The 14,089-nt window shown below is 46.9% G+C and overlaps 1 protein-coding gene across 1 annotated transcript in view; it reads left to right on the forward strand.

The window, feature by feature from the left end:
* TOM1L1 (target of myb1 like 1 membrane trafficking protein) overlaps nt 1-14,089 on the forward strand; it is a 161,956-nt gene that overhangs the window by 133,958 nt on the left and 13,909 nt on the right. The window lies entirely within an intron of this gene.

Consider the following 14,089-nt stretch of genomic DNA (forward strand, 5'->3'; position numbering starts at 1 on the left):
CTTGGCTCAGACAATAAACAGTCCAGGGGATTTGGTTTTTGTGTTTAATTTTAGAACTTGGATGGGAGAAGGGATGAGGGGGACACTCCAACATGAACTATGCACAATGTAGAGGACATTAATCTGTAGAGTATGCGTATCCTGGATCACTGGGGGAGCTATCCTATTGAATGCTTCCACCCCGTGTGACCCTGGTGCAATGTTGTATTTTGGCCTAGGCCAACAAGGCCCAGGCCTAGGGCGGGACTTTGCAGGGGGGCAGCAAAAAGCAGCCCCCCTCCACCTGAGACTCTATTGGCCACTGGTTGCTAGAGCTGCCTCTCTCATTCCCCCCTCTCTCTTGCTCTCATCCCCCCACTCTCTCACACCCCCCTCCTCTCTCTCTTTTATCCTCCTCTCTCTCACCCCCCCTCTCTCTGGCCACTGGTTGCTAGAGCCGCCTCTCTTATTCCCTCCTTTCTCTCACCCCCCTCTCTTTTGCTCTCATCTACTCTCTCTCTCACTCTCTCTCACCCCTCCTCTCTCTCTCTCCCACCCCCCTCTCTCTCTCTCACCCCTCTCGCTCTCACCACTCCTCTCACTCTCTCTCATTCCCCCTCTCGCTCTCTCATCCCCCCTCTCGCTCTCTCATCCCCCCTCTCGCTCTCTCATCCCCCCTCTCTCTCTCTCATCCCCCCTCTCGCGCTCTCACCCCCCCCCCCTCTCTCTCGCTCTCTCTCACTCACCTCCCCTCTCTCTCTCACCCCCCCTCTCTCCCCTGTCGTGAGATCTCAGGGGTTAATGCTGGGACTTGTAGTCCTTCAATTTTGGAGGGAGCCACATCCGTTAAAAAAGGAGTGGGGCAAATTTACATAGGAGGGGGGGGCGCCCAATTTAGTCTTGCCTAGGGCAGCACAAAACCAAAATACACCACTGCCCTGGTGGCCACCTTGGGTCAGCAGAGCCTATTTAAGGCTCTGGCTCCCAGTTTTGGCATGCATTTGAGAGCCGGCAGTTTAGGGGAAAATACCCCACCTGTTAGGGACAGTACAGGAGGTAGGGAAAGGTTCCTGGCAAGAAGGGAAAGCATAGGGTCTGCTACTCCACTGGACAACCTCCCGATTGGGCAGGAAGATGGCCAGGCCACATTCTGCCTTCTTTACATGCGCTGTCAGTGCCGCTGAGCATCGCTCCATTCACGTTGCTGGAAATCTTGAGTGCACTCGGCTGGGCGGTCCTCCCTCTGATCTTTGTTGTGAACTGCTACTGCGTTACTTCAATACAAGTTCTGTATTGCACCTGACTGTGTGAATTATTGCCTCCGCACCATGCCGTACCCACCTACGGGCAGAAAACACAAAAAGAGATGATTGAATGAATGAAAAACAGATTACAGGGCCATTAAGTAGTGGATGTGCATGGAATATTTTTGGAGAATACAGATATCATTTAGTGTCATTTTACTGTCACGTCCCAAAGAGAGAAGGATTTCTTTGTAGCCCCCCCCCCCCCCCTACATATTATGGAATATATTCGGCCCTTATATACAGGGAATCTGAATAGACCTGAACTGAATAGAACTGAATGCTGTACTCAGGTAGGCCCAAATTGACAAGTTGGATTAATAGCTGTTGGCATGGCAACCAGGATGAGCTGTTTAATTATTACCAAGCTACTTCACGATTTAGTCCGTGTCAGCACCAGGTTTTTCCTTGCCTGACCCTGGAATTGGTTACCAGGGCAACACATGCAATCGAATAGTTTTCTTTTAATGCATATCGCCGTTTGTCCATTAAATTACACATTGTACACCTATATGTGATCCGAATGTATGTCGGTATTGTCATGTTCTCATATCATTTCATTGTGGGAAATTACCATGAAAGAAAATCTGTGATATGAAGAGCATCATACTCTATACATGCCACCCACTGCGATATCTTTCTTTAAAGGGGTCCTTCACTCAAAACTGAAGTGACGCTATTCCTCTTCCCCGCACCAGCCTATAACACTTTTTTTTAAGGAAGTGGGTAACTTTTTTTGACAGATACCCCTCCCACTTCCTCAATTCTCACCTAGAAAGAATGACGACCATATGATGGTCAGTGGGAAGAATGTCCCTTACATTGTGATCAGTGGGACGACTGTCCCTTACATTGGTGATCAGTGGGAAGAATGTCCCTTACATTGGTGGTCAGTGGGAAGAAAGTCCCTTTATTGGTGGTCAGTGGGAGGAATGCTCCTTACATTGGTGGTCAGTGGGAAGAATGCCCTTACATTGGTGGTCAGTGGGAAGAAGGAGGAGGACACACCCAAGGAGCTCTCTGTGAGATCCAGCCCTTTTCAAGCCTGGGCCTTGCTTGCTAGCTTGGCCCAGGAACAATGCCTGATCCTGGGGGAGGCCCTGGGAGGGATCCCCCTGATGACACGGGGCCTAGTGAGGAGGAGGTGGAGGACCTGTCTGTGGGTCCAGGCCCCGGTGAGAATGCAGATGTCTTCAGCCAGAAGATTATCAATCGTTTTAGGGCGATTGGGAGAGCGGAAGAAAAACTTAAAGTTTTGAAGGCTGAACACAAATCCTTCAGAGCTAAATACTGCCAGGCCTGGAGTAAAAATCGTACAGCCATGAAGCCTGAATTACAGGATATGGAAGATAAGGTAAAGAAACAATCTTTATTGTTGGAAAAGTTGAAAGATAGAAGTGGAGCATTTAAAGAAAAATTTGACAATGAGAGGAGATTTGCCAGCCAAGCATCAGCAAGTTCTGTGGATCAGCAGCCTCAGGTAAGGGATGACCAGGCTCCATCTGCCTCTGCACCTCTCCCCCCATGCCAGAACTGGGAATCGCCAGCAGCAACCAGCCAGGGGGTTGAGAGTGGACATGGATCCCTGACATTTATCCAGGAGATGGAGTCCCCCCTAAAAGCAGATAAGTTTGCATTCACTGATGATCCATCAGAAATCCCTGAGGATGGGCAGAGGAGATACAAACCAGCAAAGCCAGTACTGGTGGAGAAATCCCAGTACACCGTGCTGCCATCCAACATGTCTGCCCCACCTGCTGTAGTGGATGGTGTCCCAGGTGAGAAGGAGCTCTGCCTACAGCTACCTATTGGAGATTCTGCTGTGAACACAACCAGTATAGACATGCAGGGAAAATCCCTGACCGTGGAATCCCCGGACCATCAGATGCATGTGGATGGATCTGCATCTAACACCCCAGGCATGGATTCTGCTGGTCTGGCTGAGACCAGTAGTCCCACAGCAAGCAAAATGGCTGCCAGCTCCAAAGAGCCTGATTCATGTTTACCTGAGCCTCCCAGTCTTCCAGTGCTGATTGATCAGCTGATTTCTGGTGGGGGAGGGGATCAACATAGTGCTGGAAGTGTAGTGGAAGCAGCTATGGAAGTTACCTGCAATGTTTCACCTGTTGCTGTGTTAAAACAGAATTCCATTTCTACAACTGAAAACTCTGTCCCAGTGGAAGAGAAGATGATCGCTGAAACTCTTACCAGTGCAGCAGCAGCTATGGATTCTGCTGTGAAGACAACAGCAAAAATAAATATCCCAGCAAGTATAAAAAATGACATTAATGTTAAAGCAATGAATGTGGTGGGTGGTGGTGAAGGGGTTAGTAATGCTGGGAAAAATAAAAATGACATTTCTCCTCCTGCTCAGCAGAGGAAAGATTAGATTGCACAGATCAATCCCGAATCTGTGCAATCGTTATCTGCTAAGTGTGTGTCAGATAATTTAAAAAAAACTGATGGATTTTCTGCTGGGAGGAATGTTGGAAGCTATGCTTCAGCTTTGGGGAGTCACACCAGGGTGGGTGGTGGGAATTCTGTTATTAGTCAAAATTCAGGGAGGTTTGGTGGGTATAGGAGGAGGAATGTGGTACAGTTGAGGTGGGTGGGGGATGGAACTCCACCAGTAAGGGGGAGGGTGGCTGAGTTGATTTTGGAAATGGGGTTTAAAGCTTGTGATATTTTTGCTTTAATTTGCCCGGTGGGGAGTTATGAATTTGATTTGTCGTTTGTAAAACCTGAAAGTTTGGATCTCTTCTGGGAGAGATTTAGGAGGTGCAAGGGCCTTCAGCAGTGGAGTGGTTTGGTGCCAAAAGTGATTTCAAGGCAGCCTCTGATAAAATCAGTGACCATTTTGGTGCGTAACGAATCCATACCAGAGGCTGATTTATTAGTATGGCTACGCCGATATGGCGAGGTCCTCACTCCACTGCGGAAGGTCCTTGATGAGCATGGGATATGGACAGGGGCCTGGACAGTGTCACTAAAATTGGGGGTGCTGGGCGATGTAGTTCAGCACCTTCCCTGCTCAGCCTTTCTGGGTAGGGATAGGCTGACCATTTTCTACCAAGGTCAGCCTAAGGTGTGTAATAAATGTGGTGATAAAGGCCACTTTGCATCGTCCTGCACCCACAAGAAGTGCTCACTGTGCCAGGATTTAGGCCATTTGGCCAGAGAATGCACCCAGATTCGGTGCAATTTGTGCCAGCAGCTGGGTCATCCATATAGCCAGTGCCCAGAGGCACTGCATAACTTGCCAGGATTGGAGACTGAGCTGCAGAGGCTTGATAAAGAAGATGAAGCAGCTGAAGTTAGAGAGGAAATTGTTGTTGCCCCTCCTGTGTCTGTTGTGTCAGATTCTGTTTCCCCTAGTGAGGTGGTCCCTGAGTCTGTCTTTCCTGTGTCTGTTGTGTCAGATTTTGTTTCCCCTGGTGATGTGGTCCCTGAGTCTGTCCCTCCTGTGGTTGTTCCTACATCTACTGTGCGTAGATGCTCCAGACTAGCGGAAGCTGCTGGGGGGGCGGGTATAGTGGATCTTCCCCCTCGGCCTACTCCACCTCCAGTCCCTGTCTCTCGACAACGCAAACGCAGCCAAGAGGGTGCAGGGGTGCTGGATGGTGGTGGGGTCAATGGGGTTGAGGGACGGGTGTCCATGTCCCATGTCTCACCCTCTGTTGTGGAGGATTCGGATGAGGAGGGGTGGGAGAGGACAAAGAGGAAGAAAAAGAAGAAGAGGAAGACCAGTAAAGCGGTCATTTCTTCCTTACAGTTAGAGCCAGGAGGGGTTCCTCTTGGCAACACATTTTCGGTTTTATCAGGGGAGGAGTTAGTATCCGATTTATCCACTTCTTTATCATCTATGGATGAGGGGGAGTCACATAGTGTAAAGAGAGCTGTTTCGGGTGATGAGAGTGTGGTGGAGGTTAAGAAACGACTACCCCAATCATCCTGATGGCAGTGCCCGCTCTGATAAAGGTGGCGACCATTAATGTCGCCAGCGTGAAATCTGCAAGAGCTCATGATATTGCCTTATTTTTGCTCAGTGAGTTTGATGCTGAGATTTTATTTTTGCAAGAGACCTGGCTCAATACTTTGGCCGATGTCCATCTAGCAAAAAGGGAGTGGAGATGCGGTCCCTCCTTTTGGTCTCTTGCGGCTGAGCCTTGCAGCGGAGTTGCGGTTCTTTTTAAAACCGATATGGTAACGTGCCGGCGGGTAATTGAGGTAGAAATGGGGAGATGCATGGTCTTAGACGTCTCTGTTAGGGGGCAGGACCTGCGCCTGATCAATATCTATGGACCGCAGTCAAAATGGGACGGGAAATGCCTCTTCACAAAGATCAAGCCCTTCCTTTTTACATCCCAGCAGGTTGTCTTTGGAGGTGACTTTAACACCATAATTAGGCCTGAAGACAGGAGGGTCTCCATAGACAGGCTGGGTTATGATAGCGTTTTTCTTAGAGATATGGTTAGACAAGCAGGCCTGGTAGATGTGCACATTAAGCACTTCCCTGGCAGCACAGGATTCACGTTTCAGAGAGGGAATAGTCAGAGTAGGATAGACAGGTTTTTTTTAAAGGAGAACTCTGCTTTCTCGGCTCCTGAGTTGAGGGCGGTGGAGTTCTCTGACCACTGTATGCTGTCTGTGACTCTGAATGCCTCGGACACTCCACCCAGGGGAAGGGGTACCTGGAAACTGAATTCGGCTCTCCTGGAAGATGTAGAGGTAAGACAATCCTTTGAGGATTTTTTTCAGGCACAGGTTTCTATTCTGGACTTTTGCAGCAGTAAGTCAGAGTGGTGGGAGCTTGTGAAACAAAGGGCGATTGGACTTTTCAAGGCCATAAGTAAGAAGAAGCAGCTTGGTATGTATATTGCCTACCAGCATTTGCGGAGGAAGCTTGATCGTCTTGTCTTGTATGGAGGAGATCCAGGGGAGATCTCGGAGGTAAAGCTTCTTCTTAGGAAGTGTCAATACGACCGGCATGCCTCCTTGGTTCTGGAGAGAGATTATGGGAAATATCACTCGCCTGATCCTTACCAGAACTGTAAGCAAGGCATAGCAGTTAAGACGGTCATAGGTCTGAGGGATAGTACGGGTTCCCTGGTGAAGTCCAGATCAGGGATCCTGGAGATCTTCAGGTCATATTACGCAGACCTTCTGGGAAGAAAGGACCTTAGTCGGGACAGGATGGAAAGCTTTCTGGATTCTACTCCAGGATTGGGAAATGGTACATTGCCTTTGATGGATTTGACAGAACCAATTTCAGCGGATGAGGTAGTTCGTGCTATAGAGAAGCTGGCTACCAAAAAGTCGCCTGGGCCAGATGGGTTGACAGCTGAATTTTACAAGTGTTTTAAGTCCATTCTGGCTCCCTTTTTAGCGGAGGTTTATAACAGCTGTTTAGAAGAGGGTTCTCTCCCTCCCTCCATGAGGCAATCCGCTGTGATTCTTCTGTCAAAAGGTAAAGACCCCTCAATAATTGAGAACTGGCGCCCCATCAGTCATCTCAATGTTGATAGAAAGATCTTGGCGAAGATTCTTTTTTGGCGCTTGTCGTCAGTAGCAGGCGTTTTGTTGTCCAATCATCAGCACTGCTCGGTCCAGGGCAGAAGTACCTTTTCAGCAATTTTAGCTGTCCGGGAGGCTTTGGAGCGATGCAGGGCTGCTGGATGGAGAAAGTACTTGCTGGCATTGGATCAGGCGAAGGCTTTTGATCGAGTCAATCATGAGTACCTGTATTTGCTACTTGGTAGATACGGCCTGCAGGGGAGGTTTATTGATTGGCTGAAAACATTATATAAAGGGGCTGAGAGCTTCCCACTTGTTAATGGTTGGGTTGAGGTTGGCTCTGGTGTGCGCCAGGGGTGTCCTTTGAGCCCCCTGCTATATGTATTCGCAATCGACCCCTTCATAAGAAGGTTAGAGAGTGGATCGTTGTGTGGGGTGCCTGTGGGCATTGCTGGTGTGCCGCCTTTGAAGGTCGTGGCCTATGCCGATGATGTGTCTGTTATTATCTCTGGGATGGAGGAGGCGCAGGAGGTGGTCTCTGTGATAGAGCAGTACACTGAGGCTTCTGGCTCTAAAATCAATCATGAAAAGAGTGAAGTTTTCTGGATGGGTGAGGAGGGTGAAAGCTTCGAACTTCCGGATGCCTTCCCAGAGCCCCAGCAGGAAATTAAAGTGTTGGGCATCAAATTTGGTCCTGGTGACTATGGTCATCGAAATTGGGAAAGCAGGTTGTTGAATGCCAATGCCAAGGTGGCAAGCTGGAAGAAATGGAAACTTTCCTTGAGGGAAAGGGTTGACTTGATTAAAACTTACCTGATCCCAATCTTTTTATATGTCAGCTTTGTCTGTATCTTGCCGGAATCTCTCTATGCAAGGGTGTACAGCTGCTTTTTCCAACTGTTATGGGGAAATAGGCTGAACCTGATCAAACGCAATGTAACTTACCTGTCCAGGCGGGAGGGTGGTCTAGGAATGGTCAACCCTATAGTTTTCTTTTCTCTGCTTTTTTTAAAGTATAATCTTGGTAATATGTTAGCAGAGACCCCGCCGGGATGGGTGGGTATTTTTCAATCTTGGTTTAGGCCTTTTCTGCGATGCTGGGAAGATGGCGGGCCAGTGAAAAGTCTGAGAGTCCGACATGGCAAGCTTCCGGCTTATGTTGCCCCGTGTCTGAAAATACTTAGGCAGTGGCAGGTGACAGTGGGGGATATCAAGTCCCTCCCCAGAAAGCTTCTGGAGAAGAGGATTTTGGGCTCTGCTTTCAGTGTGTCGCTGACCTTAAGGGATTGCCCAGGCCGCGTAATGAGGGAGGGGTTGCGTTTAATTAACTTAGGGAGAATCCCTTTGAAGTTTAGGGATCAAGCCTGGCTCGCTTTCCATGGAAGGCTCTATGTGAGAGGGAACCTGAAGCATCGCCCTGTGGATGATCGTGATTGTCCTAGAGCGGAGTGTGTTGGTAAAGTAGAGTCTATGGACCACTTTTTGCTCCAGTGTCCCTTTAACATAGAGGTGTATAAAAGGGTGGGGAGGGCTCTAGGCATCCCCTTTCTCTATCGCATGAGTTATGCGGAGTGGGTGTACGGGGCATTCCCGACTCGCTGGGATTTTGATTTGGATACACTTTTTCTAGTTAGTATAGTTGTCCGTTACTTCACGTGGAATGCACGGTGCCAGATTACCCTGCGGAAGAAAGTCCTCCCTGTCGAGGTGGTGGTGTACGATATTCTGGGTGAGGTTGGGAAGATTCGGGGTCTTGAGAAGGGCAGGGAGCCTCGAGCGGTCTGGATAAGGGCGTGGAGGAATATCAGACCTGCTTTTGGTGAACCGTCCATCTCTGGGTGAAAAGCTTTTTTCCTATGCTATTTCTTTCACGCCCTTAGCTTTTGTTGGTTAATATCTTCATTTTTGAAGAAGGGCTGCATGCATAATGGGAGTGGTTTTGTTTCTTGACCTCGCAGGTTTGATGTCTGGTGTGGTGGTGTGAGTCTTATTAAGATTATTTTTCCCGGTAATGATGTGTTTCATGATGTGAGTTTTGTTTTTGCTGTAAAGGCAGTCTTTATTTGAGAGCAGAATTTGCTATGTATTTTTTTTCCCCTTTTCATGTAAATATGTATATATTTATTTATGTATATTGTTTTTATGCTTATTGATTGCAAGACTTTTAATAAACAAAATTGGGAAGAATGCCCTTACATTGGTGATCAGTGGGAAGAATGCCCTTACATTGGTGATCAGTGGGAAGAATGCCCTTACATTGGTGGTCAGTGGGAGGAATGCTCCTTACATTGGTGGTCAGAGGGAAGAATGTCCCTTACATTGGTGATCAGTGGGAAGAATGCTCCTTACATTGGTGATCAGTGGGAAGAATGTTCCTTACATTGGTGATCAGTGGGAAGAATGCCCCTTACATTGGTGATCAGTGGGAAGAATGCTCCTTACATTGGTGATCAGTGGGAAGAATGCCCTTACATTGGTGATCAGTGGGAAGAATGTCCTTACATTGGTGGTCAGTGGGAGGAATGCTCCATACATTGGTGGTCAGTGGGAAGAAAGTCCCTTAATTTGGTGGTCCATGTGAAGAATGTACCTCACATTTGCGGTCAGTGGGATGAATGTCCCTTACATTGGTGGTCAGTGGGAGGAATGCTCCTTACATTGGTGATCAGTGGGAAGAATGCCCTTACATTGGTGGTCAGTGGGACGAATGCCCCTTACATTGGTGATTAGCTGGAAGAATGACCATTATTTTGGTGGTCAGTGGGAAGAATGTCCCTTACTTTGGTGGTCAGTGAGAAGAGTGCATCTTACATGGGTGGTCAGTAAGAAGAATGCTCCTTACATGGGTGGTTGGTGGGAAGAATGCCCCTTGCGTGGTGGTCAGTGGGAAGAATGCTCCTTGCATTGGTGTTCAATGGGAAGATTGTCCCTTACATTGATGGTCAGTGGGAAGAATGTCCCTTACATTGATGGTCAGTGGTAGGAATACCCCCTACAGATAGCTAAAGCGATAATTGTTGTCAGTGGTTACTCATCTGAGAAGCAGAAATGCTCACTTCTGAAGGAACCCCTAGCAAATTCTGGGGACAGCCTAAGCTACACAGAACCCTGGTTGACAATACCTGCTCTATCCAATCAAAAGCCAATTCGACAAGCCCTCTGAAACTACCATAATCTCTGTCTATCTACTCCGTCTTACTACTGTCACTATATGTCACCTCCCTAAAATGTCCTATCAATGTGCCTCACTGGATCACTATCCCTCTCACTAATAAGTATCTCATACCAGCCTGCTCTTCCTATTAGTCCAATTCCATATTCTTTCTGACTACCTCTTATGTCATCTTAGAAGTAGGAAGCAGTCGGAAAGAAAAAGGCTTCAGCATGATGAACACGGGTTTCAAAATTATTGGCGGGAGGTTGCACCATGCAAATTTGATGAAAGAGAGATTTTGGGAATAAGATCAAATAAGAGGCAGCCAAAGAATAAGGAACACTGAGAAATAATATAGTTTTATGTTTTATATGAGGTGGGTAGGATGCATGGTGTGATGTGCACCATTTGGCAGATTTTCTTTGATAAATGTATGTCATGCAGCCTTTTTTCTTAAATTGCATGGCCCGTTCAAAGCACGATTCTCACGTGATCCTTTGTGTTTCATAGGGCCAGCCCATTCACTTGAATAGGCTGCCCTATGCGCATTTGTTGCGCAAAAAGACGCTCCTGTTCCTTTTTGGTCCACAAGCTTCATATGATTTCTACAGGTGTGGTTTTTCCATATGGTTCTGTGGTGCAACAATTGTGGAAAAATCGCATTGCGTACTGTAGGCCACATTCCCACTTCCCGATTCGGAATCCAGATTCCAAATCATGTGGCAATCCCTGCAATACACACTACCTACTTTTGTCTGCCATTACCCTTTAATGGCTCCCCAAACGTGATGCAATTCTGCCGCCTGGCAAGTTTGCACGAAGATTGCGACAATCCACACCTTTAAAAATTGCGTGAAGCTTGTCGCCCAAAAGGAGCAGGCTTTGCGGGCAACAAGCAAGCATAGGAAAGCCCATTCAAGTGAATGGGCTGACACTATGCAACACACATAATAGCTTAATAATCCTGCGTTCAAAAAGTACGTCGCGGATACTTTTGTTCCCACTATGCGACATGTGAACGGGTCCCCCATCTACATACATGTCCTAATATGGAATCACGGACAGAATCGCCGCAATTCTGCCCACATGACGCGCGCTTGGGTTCCATAATCCTTCGTTGGCACCCCAAAGGTGATGCGATTCAGAAGTGATTGTCATGCGGGAATCGTGTCACACTGCGCTATTAAAAATCTTTTGAAGCTTGTCACCCAAAAAGGTGCAGGAGTTTCTTTTCAGGCAAAAAACTTACATAGGGCAGCCTAATGGGCTGGTCCTATGTGAAATGCAGAATCCTGCTTTGAAGGCTTGTTCCTCTAAGCCAGGGGTGTCAAACTCAAATTTAATCGCGGGCCGCGTCAGCATTATTATTGACCTCAAAAGGGCCGGTTGTATCTGTAAGACTAGATGTCCAAAGCATCCCCTACCCTTGCATAAGACATCAAGAGCCTCTTCACCATCAGACGTTGAGTCCCCCACCCTCTCTTACATCACAGTGCACTCCCCTTACATTGTGCTGCTGCTGGGAAGAAGCTGGAGGCATTGCTTGGAGCAGAAAGTACAGGGTCTGGAGAAGGACCAGAGGAGGGCTGGAGCTCTCCTGTAGCTGCAAGAAAGGTGCGAGGGCCACATAGAATGGCCTGAAGGGCCAGATTTGGCCCGCGGGCCTTGTATTTGACACATGTGCTCTAAGCGATATGTGAATGGGGCCTAACTTGTGTACATTACTGACCATAAATTAATGATGCTGTCAATAAAATGTAAAACTCCTTCAGTAAAATAAAACAAAGTAAAAAAAAAATGAAAAAAATTGTAAAAAGAACAGGGAAACGAAAGTTTAAAAGGGCATAATTGTAATAAAAACTAAAAATAAAAGAATACACAAAACACAAATGAAAAAAAAATAGAAAAATTAAAAAAAATTGATTAATCTAATTGGAATTTAACCACTTCAGCTCCAGAAGGTTTTCCCCTCTTCATGGGTGAGCACAGGCTTACTGTGCACCCCTCCAGGATCATTAAGTCGAGAAATTATTCTACACCTAATGACAGGTTCTCTTACAAGTGCATCTCATAAAATTAGAATATCATCAAAAAGTTAGTTTATTTCAGGAATTCAATTAAAAAAGTGAAACTCATATATTTTATATAGATGCGTTTTACACACACAGTGATATATTTCAAGCATTTCTTTCTATTAATTTTGATGGTTATGGCTTACAGCTGGTGAAAAATCTAAAACTCAGTATGTCTGAAAATTAGAATATTACATAAGACCAATAAAAAAAAAAAAGGATTTTTAATACAGAAATATTGGCCTAATGAAAAGTCTGTCCATGTACAGTATAGTATGCACTCAATACGAGCAGGGCCCTCTAGTTCCTCCTGTTTTGAACTGTATTGTCTTTCCTCACATTGTAAAGCGCTGCGCAAACTGTTGGCGCTATATAAATCCTGTATAATAATAATACTTGGTCAGGGTCCTTTTGTATGAATTACTGCATCAATGTGGCGTGGCATGGAGGCGATCAGCCTGTGGCACTGCTGAGGTGTTATGGAGGCCCAGGTTGCTTTGATAGCGGCCTTCAGCTCATCTGCATTGTTGGGTCTGGTGTCTCTCATCTTCCTCTTGACAATACTCCAACACCAGCAGATGACATGGCTTCCCAAATCATCACTGACTGTGCAAACTTCACACTGGACCTCATGTAACTTGTATTCTGTTCCTCTCCACTCTTCCTCCAGACTCTGGGACCTTGATTTCTAAATGAAATGCAAAATTTTCCAAAGTCAGTGATGATTCGGGGAGCCATGTCATCTGCTGGTGTTGGTCCACTGAGTCCAAAGTCAGTGCAGCCCTCTACCAGGAAATTCTAGAGCACTCCATGCAGGGGCGTAACTACAGGGGTTGCAGGGGTTGCAATCGCAACCGGGCCCCATGCTCAAGGGGGCCCATGTGGCTCCCCTGTACATCTGAATAGGAGGGGCGGCGGGGGCAGCATGTAGAGAAATCACTGTCCTCCTTTTTTCCTTTTGTACCTGCAGGAGGAAAATGGAGGAGATTGGTTTCTCTGTATGCTGCCCCCCGCCACTTCTCCTATCCAGTATACTTGTGTTCTGCTGTCTCTGGGCCCCTGTGTTCTCCCCTGCCCCCCCCCCTTCAGAATGCTCCCTTCACAATAGAGAACCAGAAAGGGGTCAGAAAATATGTAATTTACAAGCTCCTTCCTTTTCTGAATGGACAGAGTCATAGTCAGTGACATTGTAAAAAAATTAAATAAAATGATAAAAATAATAAAATTAAAATACCAAAAAAAAAAAACTACTGACACCAGTGGGTGAACTTCCAGGATTGCAAAGGTCACACTTGCGACAGGGCCCTGGCATTCCACCACCGTGAGTAGGCCCCAAGATGGCAGGAAGGGGGCCCACTGCAGAACTTGTGAAAGGGTCCCGCTGCGGGACCGTAATAAAGGGCCCGGCAACTAGAGTAAAGGGCGCCAGGGGTCCAGGGGGCCCTTCATGGTTTCTTGCACCAGGGCCCTGAAGGTTCTAGTTACGCCTCTGACTCCATGCTTCCCTCTGCTGACCAACTTTATGGAGATGCCAATTTAATTTTCCAGCAGGACTTGGCACCGCCCACACTGCCAAAACTACCAATACCTGGTCACATGATCATGGTATCACTGTGCTTGATTGGCCAGCAAACTCGTCTGACCAAAACCCCGTAGAGAATCTGTGGGGTGTTGTCAAGAGGAAGATGAGAGACACCAGACCCAACAATGCAGATGAGCTGAAGGCCGCTATCAAAGCAACCTGGGCTTCCATAACACCTCAGCAGTGCCACAGGCTGATCGCCTCCATGCCACTCCGCATTGATGCAGTAATTCAATGTAAGGTAACAGCAAACACACACACACATCATAGGTTGAACTGGATGGACTGATGTCTTTTTTCAACCTCACAAACTATGTAATTCATGCAAAAGGAGCCCAGACCAAGTATTGAGTGCATTCTATACTGTACATGGACAGACTTTTCACTAAGCCAACATTTCTGTATTAAAAATCCTTTTTTTAATTGGTCTTATGTAATATTCTAATTGTCTGAGATACTGAATTTTGGGTTTTCCACTAGCTGT

The sequence above is a fragment of the Pelophylax lessonae genome, assembly GCF_965119305.1.
Source record: "Pelophylax lessonae genome assembly, chromosome: 11".
Taxonomy (NCBI): Eukaryota; Metazoa; Chordata; class Amphibia; order Anura; family Ranidae; genus Pelophylax; species Pelophylax lessonae.